Raw genomic sequence first — 19,791 nt, 5'->3', positions numbered from 1 at the left:
AGCTCCTAAAAAGTGATTCAGCTTCAGTCTTTGTCACTGGAATTCTCCCACTCATTTAGCCTTCAGCTGCCATATTAACAGTTCAACTGCCCTGAGGCCACCAATCCATGAGGGAGCCCAAACTGTTTCATGGAGATTACGTGGAGAGAGAGTGAGCGATGCATCTAGGACTCAGCTATTCTATCCATCCGCTATTCCAGCTCCAGTCACATCTGACTACAACCACTTGGGAGACTCTAGGCCAGAATCACCTTGCTGATAACTTTCCAAAATTCTTGTCCCATGGAAACTATAAGAGAAAATAATGTGATTGTTGTTTTAAGTCTAAGTTTAAGCCTAAATTTGGCGTGATTTGTTTCAAATAAATGCATAACCAGAATTTCTAGTTTCCAGTCTGTGATCTCAGCACCATGAGATAGTCAAAATTTCTGCCATTTCTTTACTCCCCTATAAAGTCTGTTCATCAGGGCCAGTAGAAACACAACTTGTGCCAAGATATGGCACATTCCCAGAGGACATGAAATACTGGCAAACATTTCATTTCTATCTTTGGAATTTTAGAGCATCTGGTCCTTGTTGCTTCCTTTCATTTCTTATGTCTTTAAAAATAATTTTTTCTTTTTGTTTTACAATGTATTCTTTTCTTTTCTATTTACTGCGGTAAGAATCTTGGCCTTTCAAGACATAATGCATCCTGCTCCCATCCTGTTTAAAGGTAAATATCCCCTTTGCTCCCTATACCTATTTCAAGCTTAATTTTTCCATTTACCTCTGTCACTATTTAGGACAAAACATACATACACACACACACACACACACACACACACACACACACACACACATTTTTTGGTGTTTGTTATAATACCCAGATACTGAGCAATAAGAATCTAGGATTTTCTGACTCCAAAATAAAGTTATAGACTTTCCATTTCTTGTTTTGAATGATGGACTTTTTATGTTTTGTTTTTTTGTTTTTTTTCTAAAAAAAAATCACTATTTCAGAGTATTATGGCACTAGGTAGCAAAGCCCTAAAGCAAATAAAATGCCATAGGAGAAGCTGCCTCATTTGTTGATGGACCCATTTTGACCACACTCCCCAACCACCATAGTACCTCTTGGATGTAGGAACTGATAAAAGCCAGTTAAGGCTCACTCCTGGATTTGGGGCCAGGGGGTTGTGTTAGGATCAGGGAGTAAATGCCCAGTTACTATTCTTAATACCAAATAATATAATACAACTTACGTCATTTCTGCTGAAAAAAAAATACTGGACAGTTATCAGGAGGCCCAGAAAATATATTATCTAGCTAACCAACTACAGGAATGGAATGGGGCACAAATTAAAGAAAACTCCATAAACCAAAGAATCTGTTAGGGCGACTCCACCTACTAGAAATTTGTTGCCATGCCACAGGATCTAGATGTTCCAGAACATTCACCACCACATCTCTTAGCTTCCACTTCCTATGTTCCTACTTATTCCAAAATGATTCAGAGAAGAGGCCTGTTGTCCTCATTTAATATTCTAAACCTGAAAGCCAGGCCCCATATCCAACTTTTCTTGGTTATATCCAAAATATTTAGATATTGCATAGTTAAAGAAAAACAACAAAACAGAAACAAAAACAAATGCTCATGGCATGCCTTCCCCTTTTCTGTGCAATATTAATCAGACACCTTTACTTGCCAACATACAGTATAGTTTACTGCTTCTCAAGTACATCCATTGCATTAGATTTCAAATTCAGTCTTGCTCCAGATGCTAATGACCATGACCAAATTATATCTAGTGCTGCTGTAATAAATTACCACAAACTTCACGGTTTAAAGCAACTAAACGTTGTAAATTTCCAGTTCTATTCGTCAGAAATGTGATCTGGGTCTCATTGAGTTAAAATAAAGTGGTTAGCAGGTTGCACTCCTTTCTGGAGGCTCTAGACTTTTTCCCTGTGATGTCACATTTTCCATGGTGTCTCAAAGTTTCTCCATTTTTACTAGATTAAATTCATTCTAACAATCTAGGATAATTTCCGCATAACCTTAATTATACCTTCAAAGTCCCTCTTGCCATGTAGGGTAACTTCACAGAATACATGGACATTGGGGGACATTGGGAAGAGGGGTGGTACTCTGCGTGGGTTTTTTTGGTTTGTTTTCTGTGGGTTTTTTTTGTTGTTTTTTTTAGAGCATTTGCTTTATTTCTGACACGTGAATCTCAAGACAGCGACAGATTCTGGGTGGAGGGGGTGGGTGTCTGCATCGGGGTTGGAACTCCACCTTGAGGGTGGGGAAGGCCTCGCCCTGCACCGACACCATGTGTTACTGCCCAGCACCATGATGTTCTGTGGGTCGTGTGTCTCTTGGACCACAGCGCACTGTCACAGAATCGAAGGCGAGATCAGAGTCACCTGGAGGTCACGGTCCCACTGCCGCTTGCCGGCCAGCGGAGCATCCAGGACCGGCCGCCTGCCCTCTTTCTTGCGCTGGCCTAGGTCATTGCTGACTAGCTGAGCAGTTGCGCTGGACCTACGGGCAGGTAGGCGGGCTGAAGTGGACAGGCCTAGAGCAGACGTCTTGGGGACTAAGGACCTTCAGGACAGGAGCCCCCGGCCGCCCTTGGCACTGGGCTCCCTCCGTGCACAGAGTTGGCCGAGTTTGGGCAGCGTCACCGTGGTGGCTTTGAGGGCCGCGCTGCCAGCGTTGGGGAGGGCCAGGGACTCCGGGTCCTGCTGAGAACCTCTGTCCCGCCGGGCCTCCTCGGGGCGCAGCATCTCGGGTTCCACCATGCAGATGCAGCGGGGTGAACAGCGAGGGAGGAACTTGGCCCCCAAGCCTTCCAAGTTCTCATCTGAGTCCGCACTGCAGGGACCGGTGAGCAGAGGGTCCGAGTCCAACAAAGTGTGCCGGGAGCCGCCAACCGACTGGACGGCGTCACCTCAGCCACCGGAGCTCCCTCCCGCCCGCCCTGGGACCGCCCCCCGGGACCTGGCACTACCGTCCTTGGAGCTGCCGGGAAGCCGGTGCCGCTGCCATGGCCTCGGGGCGCTTAGACACGTGGGAGCGACACCAGGAACTGGTCTCCGTCGGGCGGGAGGCTGCGCAGCGGAAGCTCAGCCCCTCCTCTCTCCCAGAGAGGGACAGGGCCTCGTCTACGTGGTGGAGCGCGAGGAACCGAGCCGGTGGGCAGCGAAGGCCAGGCCTCCGCTGGAGAGGCCTCCGCCTCAGCTCTCCGCCCCGCCCCAGGCTCAGCAACCGTAGCCGCGGGATGAGGGCGGACAAGGGCGCGCGGGCCGGGGCTGCAGGCGGCCGACAGCAGCGTCGGCGTTTCCTCTTCCTGGCCGGCGCCGTGGTCCCCGCAGGGCCCAGGTACGGGCCCGCCTGCTTTCCAGTTTGGGCGTGGCCGCCACCCGGGGCCCGGGGGCTGTGGTCCCCCCACAGGGGGGACCAGTGTCTCCATCCCGGAAGCTTGGGGCTTGCGGACTCGGCCGGGAAATGTGGAGCCACCGCAGACCCTGGGGCCTCCTGGACACCAGCCTTCTTGCCGCTGACCACCCCGTGGAGGCCCTCCGGGGGTCCTCCCGGGGCTGCGTCCCAGGGGCGTCCGGCTTTGCCTCCTGGGCCGACGGGGCTTCTGTATCAGCCTGCGAGGGGCCTAGGCCCGGGGAGTGCCTGCGCTTGCCCAGCGACGGTTTTGCCTGGCCTCTCTCCTGGAGCTGACCCGGGAGCCCACTCTTTCTCCGCTCTTGGCTCCCTGGGGCCCCGCCAGGTCCTGGGGGTTAGCGCAAGCTCCGGCAAGAATCCCAAGTGCTGCGGGCAGACCACGCGCGGGTGCGTGCACAGTGTCAGCAGCCCAGGCGAGTCCGCCGGCAGAGCTCCTCAGGCTAGGCCGGCAGAGCTCCTCGGGCTAGGCCGGCTGCCGCCCAAGATCAGGGGCGTGACGCTCAGGCAGGCCAGGAGGCGCAGGGTTTTGACTCCGCCCTAGCCGCGAGGAACATGACACCCAGGTTGGATGAGAAGGCCTATCTTCCCTGGAGACCCCCGCCCGCTGCCCGTCATGTGCGGCCGACTGTTGAGGATGGGTAGGCTGTGAGGGCCCGCCGCGGGGGTCGCCAGCAAAACGACCCCCCAATCCAGGTGTCTCACTGGCTTCCAGGAGCTCGTTGACCAGCACTGAGAAGAAAGCAGCGTCACCAAAGCCGCTTCGAAGATGTAGCCGCAGGGCCTGGGAGCCTGAGCACACCGTGGAGGTTGGCGCTCCAGCAGCTGGAGGGGTCGCCGGCCCAGCGGCGTGGCCACCTGCTCAGAGAGAACTGGGGAGGCCCTCAGAGGTCGGCATGCACGCCTCCTGCCCGGAGTGTGGACACCGGTCAGATGCGGCCTTGGGGTGTTGGTTACCCCTTTTGATTCCAGGGACTACGTGGAAGGTGGAGAGGGGTGCACACTCTTTCTTTTTCTCTCCGAAGAGGATTTTAGCACAGGTTATCCCGTTTTCACTTCCTCCCCATCTCACCATCTCTCGATGGCACTTCTCTCCCCATCTATTGTCATGACAGCATCTCCGGATTACTCGGTGACGCTTTTGGGATCACTGCTGGGGCCACCGGGACCAGGCTGGGCTCCCATGAAAAGGAGCTGATCCTGTTGTTATGGAAAGACGTGGATCTGGCCAACAAGAATTTGGGACAGTTGTACGAAGTAATAGACCAGTTGAATTGGAACTGCCCAAGAATTAATTATGTAAAAGAAACTAAGATGGAATGTAAAAGCCTGTTCTCTGTGCCAGCTGGGCCAAGCCCTCCAGTAGTTTAACCAGTGGACAATCAACTGAACCCTGGGGTAGGAACCTTCTTCTCTCTCTGTACTGAAGGGCAGCTTTATGTCAGGCAAATCCTGCATCATGAGGTTTCCAAGAAGAAAGTATTATTGATTGAATGTTTCTATTCCTTTTTTGATTTCTGTAAAGAATGCAAGAAGTGTTGCCTTGGTTCACCCGATATTGACCAACTGGAAGTTGCAGTAATGACAGAGTGTTGAAATGTTGAGAAGAATAGTTCAGCCTCCCAGTATGGAGCTTCTCAAGTTGACGATATGGGGAATATAATTTAAGCAATGATTTCAGAGCCTTATAATCACAGGTTTTCAGATCCAGAGAGAGTAAATCACAAATTCGAAAGTGGCACTTACAGCAAGATTATTGATAACAAGACTATAGTCAGGGCTAGGAATTTATCTTTGTAGCCTTCATTTCAAGATATTTCAAGATTCTTGAAAGGACTCAATATTTCCAAGAGAGGTGAAGCACTTTGTCTGAAACTGCAGGGTCAAGGGAGTAGAGAAGCTCTGGTTAGGTTTGTGAGTAACACAGAGACCTAGCGTTACACAGGCACAGACATCACATGGGGACCTAGTACACTGAGGCTTACAAAGCAAACAAGTGAAGATTTTCTTAAAATTGCTGGTGGTGCATCCAAAGAGGTAGCCCGATTTTTCTTGCAGGGAAAAAGTCATTGCCTGCATTCAGGGACTCCCTTTCATGGCCACAGCTGAGGAAATGACCTTCTTTGGACAGCATCGCCCCATCTCTGTGGACAAGGTATCTTCTTTGTTACCCACCAGATGGCAGGCCAGCAGGGAATGCCTGTGTCTTCTTTGCTGTGCCCAGAATGCCTTGAGGAAGCATAAGGACTTGGGTAAAGGATACATTGAGCTCCTCAGGAGCACAGCAGCCAATGGTCAGCAGGTGGATTGGGCTGCTGTGCTCCTGGAACGTGGATGTGTTCACCAACCCTGAAGTTCTCTGAACCCAGTACTATTGGGATTTTAATGAGGCTTCATCACAAAGGCATGACTGATTACTATCTCCATTACAGACCCTCTCCTCTCTCTGGAGAATGAGAGGTGGGGCTTAAAACCCCAAGCTTCTAATTATGGCTTGGTCTTTCTGGTGACCATCCCCCATTCAGGAACCCAGAAAGAGTCACCTCATTAGAACAAAAGACACTCCAGGAAATTTCAAAGGATTTGGGGGTTTGGTGTCATATATTTCTATCACTCAGAAAATTTCAAAGATCTCAGGAGCTCTGTGTCACCCACTGGAATCAAGGACTAAAAGTTAGAACAAAAGATTCTCCTATCACCCCTCTTTACAATGGGTTTAGGAGCTCTGCATCAGGAACCGTTTCAAGAGACCAACACATATTTTTCTTATTATTTCACTCCAGGGTAACTAGTCTGTTTTTGTCATCTTACACCTCGTCTTCACTCCTTCCCCTACCATATAGTTTATCTGGTTAAACCAAAATCCTAGGCTGTTAAAGATTTTAGATGAAGCCACAGCTCTGATGCTAAGAGGCTGTCTGTATTAGTTTTCAATTGCTGCCTAAAAAAATTACTACTAACTTTGTGGCTTAAAGAACATTAATGTATTAGTTCACAGTTCTGTAGGTTAGAAGCTGGGTGGGCTTGACTGTGCATGAGGTCAAAATGAAATGTTGGCCAGGCTGGGCTCTTACACCGAGGTTCTGGAGAAGAATGCACTTCCATGCTTATTCAGGTAGTTGGCAGAATTCATTCTGTATGGTTGCCGGACTGAGGTCCTGTCTTCTTGCTGTGGGCTGAGGGTCACTATCAGTTCCCAGAGACCATTCTTGTTCTTTAGTGTGGCCTCCTCCATCTTCAAGCTGGAAGCGGCATGTGGGCATCCATGCCTTGTCCATTATTGGGCTCCAGCATCTCAGCGCTACATCCAGTCAAGAGAGAGGCTCTTAAGCGCAGCCTTTTTTCCCAAACTGCCAAAGCCACTGGGTCACGGCAGCTCCCTGCCAGTTCTCCAGGCAGCCTCTAGAGCCCCCTGCTCAGGTCCCCTGGACTAGGGGGAAATTTACTAGTGGGAGCCACGTCTAGCTCACCCAGATGAGGATGGCCACTTATTTTCCTTAAAGCCATAAAGCTCAATATTTACAAGAACAGCTCCATACTTGGTTCTAAGAATATTGGCCACATAAAGAACTGTTTACTTCTCATAACAAGAAAAACCTAAGCATATGACTTACTCTTAAAATATAGAATAACAAAATTTAAAACTCAAAAAATAAGCTGCTTATTGAATGCATGCCCTTTCTCCTTCTGGGAAACAGCATAAAATCAAATTTTGTCAGGGCTCAGGGCCTTCCTATCAGCTCCCATGACCTGCAGCTGTGGCCCTGTAACTTTAAAAGGGTCATCCTTTTCACACTGGCTGAAGTGAGCCAGAAGGCAGGCCTGGTGAGCTTACAACATACCTCTTCCCACCCTCTTTGGGAGAGGTAAGTACTGACTTGCTGGGAAAGTTCCCAGATGCAAAGTTTGCTCCTCTGCCTGCTGGGGTTGAAGGGAGCTTGGTGATCCCTCTGGCCCTGTGTTTTGCTTCCTGCATTCCAGCCCTGACTCTCACCCCACCAGGACCTGTGGCTGCAGAGCTTTAAAATTTCCCCCTGCACCGAAGCTAGCTGCCCTCCCCAAAGAGAACAAGTCAGATGATGTGGAAGATGCCAGTCCAGCTCTTTCTTTCTGGGAATCATATCTCCCTGGGTCTGGCAGAAGGAGCCAACAGAGTCTGGCCAGAAGACATAATGATCCCAGGTGTGGAAGGTGGCATGGCAGCCCCAGGTGCCAACGAAGAGCTCTATGAGTCTGCTGGCTCGACAGCTCTGTTGCCAACAAGTGCAGAGTATAACAGACATTCGCACAGAGTATCTGCCAACTCCAGAAAGCACAGTCCGTGCCCCAGAGAAGCCAGAGCACAGCCTCTAATGCGCAACTAGTCACTCCATGGAGAAAGTGGGTGGAGAGACAGGGAAGATAGTTGAGAATGATGCCTTCGTGAGTGACCTGGGTTAGAGCTGTTGTTGGGGTCTTTCAAGCCACTGGATTCATTGGTGGGATCATCATTGTGGTCGTGCAGGACGTGTCAAGAAGGCACTCACCCTCAAGAGCTGAAGAACTGTGCCCTTCTTCCAACATCATTCAAAAATATAGTTTCCAATTTCCCCTGTCCCCAAACGTGGGGTAAGATGACCCATGGAAATGCTTGGCCACCCACTCAAAATCCATGATGATCCATCCGCTTGCCAACAGCAATTGAAGGAAAGATAACTCAGAAGACTTGCTCCTTTAAGCATTTGTCTTTTAAATTTTTTTTAAAGATATAAACTTTTGGGGCTTCCCTGGTGGCGCAGTGGTTGAGAGTCCGCCTGTGATGCAGGAGACACGGGTTCGTGCCCCGGTCCGGGAAGATCCCACATGCCGCGGAGCAGCTGGGCCCGTGAGCCATGGCAGCTGAGCCTGTGCGTCCAGAGCCTGTGCTCCGCAACGGGAGAGGCCACAACAGTGAGAGGCCCGCGTACCACAAAAAAAAAAAAAAAAAAGGATATAAACTTTGTAAAAGTTGATTTGAAGGGAAAAATGCATAGAAAGTGGAGCAAAACTATGTAAATCGGTATATAACTTAGATAAACAATATAATTCAATCAATGTTAGAAAATGTAATTGTGTCTTTGTACCAACCATTCTCTGGTGTTATTAAAATGCAAAGGAATTTGGAAATTTTTATATCAATGGAGTCCTTGGGTCTGGTGCTGTGTCAGTAAGTGATATAAGCCTTCTGCAGTTTTGGATCTGTTGAAATGTACATATTCCAGTCTAGTTTGGTCTATTTTTAAAGCCTGATTTGGTGTGAATGATCAAGTAGAAAATCTAAAGTTAGATAATATGTAATGAGCAACTGCCTTCCACAAGTCCAGATAAATCATTTCAAAAGCATCTATTTTAGATCATAACAGGAAGCCTATACTTCTGAGAAGGCATTTTGATTCTCACAACTAGGCCACTGGGCAGGCTCTAGGCTTGCTTTACTGCCTTCTCCAGCAGTGACTTGATGACACAAAGCTTTGTTCCTACCTGTTCTCTCTACTTCCCTCAGATAATGGGGACCCAGAGCTAAGGAGATGGCATTCTCTCTTTCCAAGACACAAGTCCTTCAGATTGGCTCCTTTGCTCTGGAATATGGGGATCTCAACCCTGTATTCCCAGGAAGCTGCTGGAGACCCAAAGGTGCCAGAGGCTCAAGTGTACCAGAAACCAAGAACCACGGTTGTCACCAAACATAAAGAAACCCTGTCTGTGCCTCTGGAATGGGAAGTAGCACCTGCCAGTTTTCTTACATTCTGTTTCAGAGGAAAAATATGGGAGCAAAAATAACTTTTTAAAATGCTAATTTTAAAGAAGCAGCTAGATTTAAAGACTGGATTTTAACATAAAAGATATTCTCAGTCTTCATAATATACTACATATTTTTGTGGGGTCATAATTGAAAAAAAATAAAAATAAAGGAGCCCAAACTGCCTTTCTGTATTGGTACCATTCAACTTAGTTCATTTTCCTCTGTATATTTATTGAATTATTTTTCCTAAACAATAATATTTTTACACTGAGCAGATGCTCTGTTGTGCTTGTGGTTGTATAATTCTGATATCCTCTAAACTTGTAAGAGTTCATAAAACAAGAAAAAGTAAAAAGCATCAGTTGAAAAGCATAACTCATTTTGCCTACTTTGGGCAGTAATACTGTGGATGCTATTTTAAACACTGTGCCCTTGTTTTGCCCAGTTCCAGCTGATCTACCAGCCCAGATTCCATATTTGAACATCAGCTGACTGAGAGAAGGGGATTAAGAACAGCTTAAAATCCTTGCATTTCATTACTCATATTCTGGAAGAGGACTGGGAAATAATGTCTGTTCTTCTTTCCTATCCTTTCTTTACTCCCTCACCCACGCCAAGACCACCCCAAGTCATACACTGGACCTGTTCCCTGCTGGGACAGGACTGTGGGTTTCTTTGTAACATCTGCATTGGTGCTCAATGCAGTGTGGACATGTTGTAAAATAAACCAGGTGGTGGCCTATATAAAAAAGGCCATATTATATTTTCCTTTCTTGTTTTTTTTTTTTTTTTTCTGGGTGGTAAAAATATGGGCAACTTTTGTTCTCTTCTTTACATTTCTTGCAATTTCTAATTACTCTACAACTAACATTAATTACTTACGTAATAAAAAAGCAACTATTCTGAAAAGTTTCATTTTCCTTCTTAAGAAAATACAAATTCAGAGAGAAAATTATCATTTTTATATATTTAATAAACTTCACTTACTTAGACATTTTATTTTTTTAACATTTTTATTGGAGTATAATTGCTTTACAATGGTGTGTTAGTCTGCTGTAAAATAAAGTGAATCAGCTATGCATATACATATATCCCCATATCTCCTCCCTCTTGTGTCTGCCTCCCACCCTCCCTATCCCACCCCTCTAGGTGATCACAAAGCACCGAGCTGATCTCCCTGTGCTGTGCGGCTGCTTCCCACTAGCTATCTATTTTACATCTGCTAATGTCTATATATCCATGCCACTCTCTCACCTCGTCTCAGCTTACCCTTCCCCCTCTTCATGTCCTCAAGTCCATTCTCTACATCTGAGTCTTTATTCCTGTCCTGCCCCTAGGTCCTTCAGAATACCTTTTTTTTTTTTTTTTTTTTAGATTCCGTATATATGTTTCAGCATACGATATTTGTTTTTCTCTTTCTGACTTACTTCACTCTGTATGACAGACTCTAGTTCCATCCACCTCAGTACAAATAACTCAATTTCATTTCTTTTTATAGCTGAGTAATATTCCATTGTATACATGTGCCACATCTTCTTTATCCATTCATCTGTTGATGGACACATAGGTTGCTTCCATGTCCTGGCTATTGTAAATAGTGCTGCAATGGATATTGTGGTACATGACTCTTTTTGAATTATGGTTTTCTCAGTGTATACGCCCAGTAGTGGGACTGCTGGGTCATATGGTAGTCCCATTTTTATTGTTTTAAGGAAGCCCCATACTGTTCTCCATAGTGGCTGTATCAATTTACATCCTCACCAACAGTGTAAGAGGGTTCCTTTTATCCACACCCTCTCCAGCATTTATTGTTTGTTGATTTTTTTGATGATGGATATTCTGACTGGTGTGAGGTGATATCTCATTGTAGTTTTAATTTGCATTTCTCTAATGGTTAGTGACATTGAGCATCCTATCATGTGTTTGTTGGCAATCTGTATATCTTCTTTGGAGAAATGTCTATTCAGGTTTTCTGCCCATTTTTAGATTGGGTTTTTTTGTTTGTTTGTTTGTTTTGTTTTGTTTTTTTTTGATATTGAGCTGTGTGAGCTTCTTGTATACTTTGGAGATTAATTATTTCTCAGTTGCTTCATTTGCAACTATTTTCTCCCATTCTTTTTGTCTTGTTTATGGTTTCCTTTGCTGTGTAAAAGAGTTTAAGTTTCATTAGGTCTCATTTATTTATTTTTGTTTTTATTTCTATTTCTCTAGGAGGTGGGTCACAAAGGATCTTGCTGTGATTTATGTCATAGAGTGCTCTGCCTATGTTTTCCTCTAAGAGTTTCATAGTGCCTGGCCTTACATTTAGGTCTTTAATCCATTTTGAGTCTGTTTTTGTATATGGTGTTAGGGAGTGTTATAATTTCTTTCTTTTACATGTAGCTGTCCAGTTTTCCCAACTCCACTTATTAAAGAGGCTTTCTTTTCTCCATTGTATATTCTTGCATCCTTTAACAAAAATAAGGTGACCATATGTGTGTGGGTGTATCTCTGGGCTTTCTATCATGTTCCATTGCTCTATATTTCTGTTTTGGTGCCAGTGCCTTACTGTCTTGATTACTGTAGCTTTGTACTAGAGTCTGAAGTGAGGGAGCTTAATTCCTCCAGCTCCATTTTTCTTTCTTAAGATTGCTTTGGCTTTTCAGGGTCTTTTGTGTTTCCATGCAAATTGTGAAATTTTTTGTTCTACTTCTGTGAAAAATGCCATTGGTAATTTAATCGGGATGGCATTGAATCTGTAGATTGCTTTGGGTAGTATAATCATTTTCACAATGTTGATTCTTCCAATCCAAGAACACGGTATATCTCTCCATCTGTTTGTATCATCTTTACTTTCTTTCATCAGTGTCCTATATTTTTCTGCATACAGGTCTTTTGTCTCCTTAGGTAGGTTTCTTCCTGGGTATTTTATTCATTGTGTTGCAGTGGTAAATGGGAGTGTTTCCTTATTTTCTCTTTCAGAATTTTCATCATTAGTTTATAGGAAAGTGAGATATTTCTGTGCATTAATTTTGTATCCTGCTACTTTACCAAATCTGTTGATTATCTCTAGTAGTCTTCTGGTAGCATCTTTAGGATTCTCTATGTATAGTATCATGATATCTTCAAACAGTGGCACTTTTACTTCTTCTTTTCCGATTTAGATTCCTTTTATTTCTTTTTCTTCTCTGATTGCTGTGGCTAAAGCTTCCAAAACTATGTTAAACAATAGTAGTGAGAGTGGGCAACCTTGTCTTTTTCGTGATCTTAGTGGAGGAGTTTTCAGTTTTTCACCATTGAGAATGACGTTGGCTGTGGGTTTGTCATATATGGCCTTTATTATGTTCAGGTAAGTTCCCTCTATGCCTATTTTCTGCAGTTGTTTTTTTTTTTTTATCATAAATTCGTGTTGAATTTTGTCAAAAGCTTTTTCTGCATCTATTGAGAAGATCAAATGTTTTTTCTCCTTCAATATGTTAATATGGTTTATCACATTGATTGATTTGTGTATATTGAAGAATCCTTGCATTCCTGGGATAAACCCCACTCGAACATGCTGTGTGATTCTTTTAATGTGCTGTTGGATTCTGTTTTCCAGTATTTTGTTGAGGATTTTTGCATCTATGTTCAGCAGTGATATTGGCCAGTAGTTTTCTCTCTTTGTGACATCTTTGCCTGGTTTTGGTATCAGGGTGATGGTGGCCCCATAGAATGAGTTTGACAGTGTACCTCCCTCTGCTATATTTTGGAAGAGTTTGAGAAATATAGATGTTATCTCTTCTCTAAATGTTTGCTGGAATTCACCTGTGAAGCCATCTGGTCGTGGGTTTTTGTTTGTTGGAAGATTTTTAATCCCAATTTCAATTTCAGTGCTTGTGATTGGTCTGTTTCTATTTTTTATTTCTTCATGGTTCAGTCTCAGAAGGTTGTGCTTTTCTAAGAATTTGTCTATTTCTTCCAGGTTGTCCATTTTATTGGCATATGGTTGCTTGTAGTAATCTCTCATGATCCTTTGTATTTCTGCAGGGTCAGTTGTTACTTCTCCTTTTTCATTTCTAACTCTATTGTTTTGATTCTTCTTCCTTGTTTTCTTGATGAGTTTGGCTAATGGTTTACCAATTTTGTTTATTTTCTCAATTAATCAACTTTTAGCGTTATTGATCTTTGCTGTCATTTCCTTCATTTCTTTTTCATTTATTTATGATCTGATCTTCATGATTTCTTTCCTTCTACTAACTTTGTTTTGTTTTTTTCATTCTTCTTTCTCTAACTGTTTTAGGTGTAAGGTTAGGTGGTTTTTTTGAGATGTTTCTTGAGGCAGGATTTTGTTGCTAAACTTCCCACTAAGAACTGCTTTTGCTGCATTCCATAGGTTTTGGATTGTCATGTTTGCATTTTCTTATTTTCTAGGTATTTTTTTGATTTCCTCTTTGATTTCTTCAGTGATCACTTCGTTATTAAGTAGTGTATTGTTTAGCCTCCATGTGTTTGTATTTTTACAGATCTTTTCCTGTAATTGATATCTAGTCTCATAGTGTTGTGGTTGGAAAAGATACTTGATACAATTTCAATTTTCTTAAATTTACCAAGGCTTGATTTGTGACCCAAGATGTGATCTATCCTAGAGAATGTTCCACGAGCACTAGAGAAGAAAGTGTATTATGTTGTTTTTGGGTGAAATGTCCTAAAAATATCAGTTTAGTCCAACTTGTTTAATGTGTCATTTAAAGCTTGTGTTTCCTTATTTATTTTCAATTCGGAGGATCTGTCCATTGGTGAAAATGGCATGTTAAATTCCCCTATTATTATTGTGTTACTGTCGATTTCCCCTTTTATGGCTGATAGCATTTGCCTTATGTATTGTTGTGCTCCTATGTTGGGTTCATAAATATTTACAATTGCTATATCTTCTTGGATTAATCCCTTGATCATTATGTAGTGTTGTTCTTTGTCTCTTGTAATAGTCTTTATTTTAAAGTCTATTTTGTCTCATATGAGAATTGCTACTCCAGCTTTCTTTTGATTTCCCTTTGCATGGAATAACTTTTTCCATCCCCTCACTTTCAGTCTGTTATGTGACCCTAGGTCTGAAGTGGATCTCTTGTAGACAGCATATATATGGGTCTTGTTTTTGTATCCATTCAGCCAATCTATGTCTTTTGGTTGGAGCATGTAATCCATTTAAATTTAAAGGAATTATCAATATGTATATTCCTATTACCATTTTCTTAACTAGTTTTGATTTGGTATTGTAGGTCTTTTCCTTTTCCTTCTCTTGTGTTTCCTGCTTAGAGAAGTTCCTTTGGCATTTGTTTTAAAGCTGGTTTGGTGGTGTTGAATTATCTTAGCTTTTGCTTGTCTGTAAATGTTTTAATTTCTCCATCAAATCTGAATGAGATCCTTGCTGGATAGAGTAATCTTGGCTGAAAATTTTTCCCTTTCACTTTAAAGGTGTCCTGCCACTCCCTTCTGGCTTGCAGAGTTTCTTCTGAAAGATCAGCTGTTAACTTTATGGAGGTTCCCTTGTAGGTTATTTGTTGCTTTTCCCTTGATGCACTTAATATTTTTTATTTGTATTTAATTTTTGATTGTGTGATTAATGTTTCCTGGCATGTTTCTCCTTGGATTTATCCTGTATGGGACCCTCTGCACTTTCTGAACTTCATTGACTATTTCCTTTTCCATATTAGGGAAGTTGTCAACTATAATCTCTTCAAATATTTTCTTAGTCCTGTTGCTTTTCTCTTCTTCATCTGGGACCCCTATAATTCAAATGTTGGTGCATTTAATATTGTCCCAGTGGTCTCTGAGACGGTCCTCAATTCTTTTTATTCTTTTTTCTTTATTCTGCTGTGCAGTAGTTATTGCCACTATTTTATCTTCCAGGTCACTTATCCGTTCTTCTACTTCAGTTATTCTCCTATTGATTCCTTCTAGAGAAATTTTAATTTCATTTTTTGTGTTGTTCATCATTGTTTGTTTGCTCTTTAGTTCTTCTAGTTCCTTGTTAAACATTTCTTGTATTTTTCTCTATTCTATTTCCAAGATTTTATATCATCTTTACTATCATTACTCTGAATTCTTTTTCAGGTAGACTGCCTATTTCCTCTTCATTTGTTTGGTCTGGTGGGTTTTTACCTTGCTCCTTCTTCAGCTGTGTATTTCTCTGTTTTCTCATTTTGCTTTACTTGCTGTGTTTAGGGTTTCCTTTTCACAGGCTGCAGTTTCATAGTTCCCATTGTTTTTGGTATCTGCCTTCAATAAGTAAGGTTTGTTCAGTGGGTTGTGTAGACTTTCTGATGGAACAGACTGGTGCCTGTGTTCATGTGGATGAAGCTGGATATTGTATTTCTGGTAGGCAGGACCATGTTCTGTGGTGTGTTTGTGGTGTCTGTGAACTTATTCTTATTTTAGGCACCCTCTCTGCTAATGGGTGGGGTTGTGTTCCTGTCTTACTAGTTGTTTGGCATGGGGTCCAGCACTAGATCTTCCTCGTCATTGAATGGAGCTGGATCTTAATGTTGAGATGGAGATCTCTAGGAGAGCTTTAGCTGATTGATATTATGAGGGGCAGGGAGGTCTCTGGTGGACCAATGTCCTGAACTTGGCTCTCACACCTCAGAGGCTCACACTTGACACCCGGCTAGACCAGCAAGACCCTGTCAGCCACACGACCAAGTAAGTGGTGAGTTTCTTGCCTTTTGGGAAGTCTGAGGTCTTCTGCCAGCATTCAGTATGTTTTCTGTAGGAGTTGTTCCACATGTAGATGTATTTTTGATGTGTTTGTGGGGAGGAAGGTGACCTCCATGTCTTACTCCTCTGCTATCTTGAAGGTCCTCCTATATTCCTTTCTTTGGCCAAGAAAATTATTAACTACAAGTTATTAATAGTAATTTTAAAGTTGAAGTTCATGAATATATTGAGTAGCTTAGTCCTTTATTGGAAATGTTGATATGTATAGGTGCTTATTTTTTTCTAAGTACATCTTTATGTAGGAATTATGAATATTTGTAGCTATGCTAAAAATTATTATACCCAGAATAAGGTTAATATTAAAACAAAACAAAACAAAACAAAACTTCACCCAGGTTTCTCACTGTCAGAGAATGAAATTGAAAATAAGCAAAGGAGGAATGCTGGAAGGAAGACTTGGTATTGAAAAAAGGAATAGATATTGGGTTGGCCAAAATATCCTTTTTTTTTTTTTCCTGTAAGATGGCTCTAGTAGCACTTAGTTGTCTTTAACTTCATTTGAAACAATTTTGTTAGATTGTATGTGACAGCTGTCATATCAGTGTGCATTTAAAAAAGTCTTACCAAAATTAGTGGATTTTTGTTTAGCCATTTTAATATAGAAGATGAAAGAAATGTAACACTTCCAGCATATTACGCTTTATTATTTCAAGAAAGGTAAAAATGCAACTGAATCTCAAAAAACATTTGTGCAGTGTATGGAAAAGGTGCTGTGACTGATCAAATTTATCAAAAGTGGTTTGCAAATTTTCATGCTGGAGATTTCTAACTGGGTGTTGCTCTTCAGTCAGGTAGAAACATTGAAACTTATAGCTATCAAATTGAGACATTAATTGAGAACAACTGATGTTATACCACGTGGAAGATAGACACCATACTCAAAATATCCAAATCAAGCATTGAAAATATTTTGTACCAGCTTAGTTGTGTTCATCACTTTGTTGTTTGGGTTCCACATAAGTTAAGTGAAATGAACTTTCTTTACTGTATGTCTGCATGTGATTCTCTATTTAAACATAACAAAAACGTTCCATTTTTAAAACAAATGTGATGGATGATGAAAAGTAGATACTGTACAATAATGTGGAATGGAAGAGATCATGGGGCAAGTGAAATGAACCACCACCAACCACACCAAAGCTCGGTCTTCGCCCAAAGAAAGTGATGTTGTGTATATGGTGGGATTGGAAGGGAGTCCTCTATTATGAGCTCTTTCTAGAAAACCAAACAATTAATTCCAACAATTACTACTCCCAATTAGACCAACTGAAAACAGCACTCAATGAAAAGCATCCAGAATTAGTCAACAGAACTTGCAAAATCTTCCATAGGATAACACAGGACCGCATGTTTCTTTGATGACCAGGCAAAAACTGTTACAGCTTGGCTGGGAAATTCAAGTTCATCCTCCATATTCACCAGACATTGCATCTTCAGATTTCCATTTATTTTGGCCTTTACAAAATTCTCTTAATGGAAAAAAATTTAATTCCCTGGAAGACTGTAAAAGGCACCTGGAAGTGGCACCAGTTCTTTGCTCAAAAAGATAAAAAGCTTTGAGAAGATGGAATTATGAAGTTGCCGGAAAAATGGCAGAAGGTAGTGGAACAAAAGGGTGAATATGTTGTTCAATAAAGTTCTTGGTGAAAATGAGAAATGTGTCTTTTATTTTAAGGCACCTTTTGACCAACCCAATAGATAGATAGATAAATAGAAAGATACATCAGAAATGAAATATAGATGAGTATTTAGACATGAGTTAGCTACATATATATATATATATATATATATATATATATATATATATATATATAGTTTCTTATCTATGTCTACAGAGAGGACCTAGGAGATGTGGCATTCAAATACCAGGGAGCATACCTCATGTCCAATATTGTTTCTAACTACCATCATTCAATAAAAGTTGCCAGGATTCTTTGGAGACCTCTTTGATTCCAGTCCTGGGGCAAGAAGAATACAAGAGGAATGTGAGAAAATAAATCTTAACCTGGATTTCTTAGTGTTGCATTGTAAGCCTTAGTCTCCTGAGCCATGGGAAATCTTACATCATAAAGATAAAGAGGGGCTTCCCTGGTGGCGCAGTGGTTGAGAGTCCGCCTGCCATTGCAGGGGACACAGGTTCGTGCCCCGTTCCGGGAAGATCCCACATGTCATGGAACGGCTGGGCCCGTGAGCCATGGCCGCTGAGCCTGCGCGTCCAGAACCTGTGCTCCTCAGCGGGAGAGGCCACAACAGTGAGAGGCCCATGTACCACAAAAAAAAAAAAAAAAAAAGTGTTTGCTGTCACTTCCCTTAAAGTATTTTACACTTTACATACAATGAAAAATAGACAGCCTTCCCCCTGCCCCCAGCTAATGATGGAGCTAATTGATTCCATCCAATAACATTTCTCTTATCTGTCAGAGACCCAAATGTTAGCATTCAAGGATAGGCATCTAGGTGAAATCATTATCTTCCTAGGTGTTTACATTTCAATTGGGATGGAATCCTGGACAGTGGTGAGAAAATAGTTTATCTTCCCCTTGGAGTGATACATTTACTTGCCAAAGTGTTATCCTAAGGATCCTTTCCACCCTGTCTCTAAGAGAACTCAGAAAATAAGTGGTGGGAATGGATCAGGGCAGTGAATGGTGTCTTTTCTCTTTTTAAGTGGACAGAATTCCTCTTCATCTCTTGCCTGCAGTAAACCTGCCCCTTGCATAGATGTTTTTATATCTGGCTATTCTTGGGTCACTTTTGAAGGGACTATTCTGATTGTTGATTGTGCTATAAGTAGAATAAAGTTATTTTTTGATACTGGTGCCTCTTGATATCAATAAAAACATATGTATTTCAATAACTATATATGCAATATATGTATATCAGACTTTTAACATATGAGTCTGGAACATCTGTAGTGCCAAAAAGGAAGTCATTTTAAAAAGGATGAAGGCATGTGATACAGAACACAGGAACCAAACTCAAAGTGCTTCCAAAGGTCACATCTATAACAGTCTCAGTAGTTGTACTAGTAGTAGTAGAGTCCTAATAATAATAATAATAATGATAATAGCAATCATAATAATGTTTTTATTTGATTATGACCTTATCCAAGTGTTTAAGATTAATATCACCAGTAATAAGTCTCGATATCTTGCACCCACTAAATTCACATCACCTCTGTGTTATTCTTGCCCCAAATTCCAAACTTCAATCAAATTTTAAGGTAACATCAGACAAACACAAATTGAAACACCTTCTATAAAATATCTGACTGAAGGTTTTCAAAAGTATTAAGGTCTTAAATGCCCAAAGACTGCCTGAGTGTCAAAAATTGTACGAGATCAAGAGACACAGCAATTTAATGCCATGTCAGATCCTTAGGTTCAGTAATGGAAAAAAGACATTAGTGGAAAAACTGGTGAAATTAGAATAAAAGCTATAGTTTGGTTAATGTTATCATATGAATGTTAATTGTACTATATAAGATGTTAACATTAGGAGAGTCTAGATAAGGGTATATGGAACTCTCTGTATTATTTTTGTAAATATTCTGTAATTTAAAAATTATTTTAAAATGCAAATTGTCACAAATTATGGCCAGGAAACACATTATAAGTTAATAAACTAAAAATATGTTACTTAAAACCTGTTACACAGTGTAACCAATATTTTACACTGTAATTGATATTTATTAGCATTCATATAACTCAAAATTTTAAGTGAATATATATTATGACATTTATGATCACAAAACTATTTAAAATATAAGCAAGGAAAGCTGAATTGAATATGCAAAAGAACCATAATTCAAAAACTGGCGAGAGTCTGCAGAGTGAACAAGACAGAAACAATCTTTGCC

At 41.8% G+C, this 19,791-nt stretch overlaps 1 pseudogene; it reads left to right on the top strand.

Moving 5' to 3' along the window:
• Positions 1–4,535: 4,535 nt before the first annotated feature.
• Positions 4,536–6,295, top strand: LOC136131926 (epithelial splicing regulatory protein 1-like; annotated as a pseudogene).
• Positions 6,296–19,791: the final 13,496 nt, after the last annotated feature.

Source organism: Phocoena phocoena, chromosome 12, assembly GCF_963924675.1.
Source record: "Phocoena phocoena chromosome 12, mPhoPho1.1, whole genome shotgun sequence".
Classification (NCBI taxonomy): domain Eukaryota; kingdom Metazoa; phylum Chordata; class Mammalia; order Artiodactyla; family Phocoenidae; genus Phocoena; species Phocoena phocoena.
The sequence above is the reverse complement of the archived record's forward strand: the minus strand, read 5'-3'. Positions and strand labels throughout refer to the sequence as shown.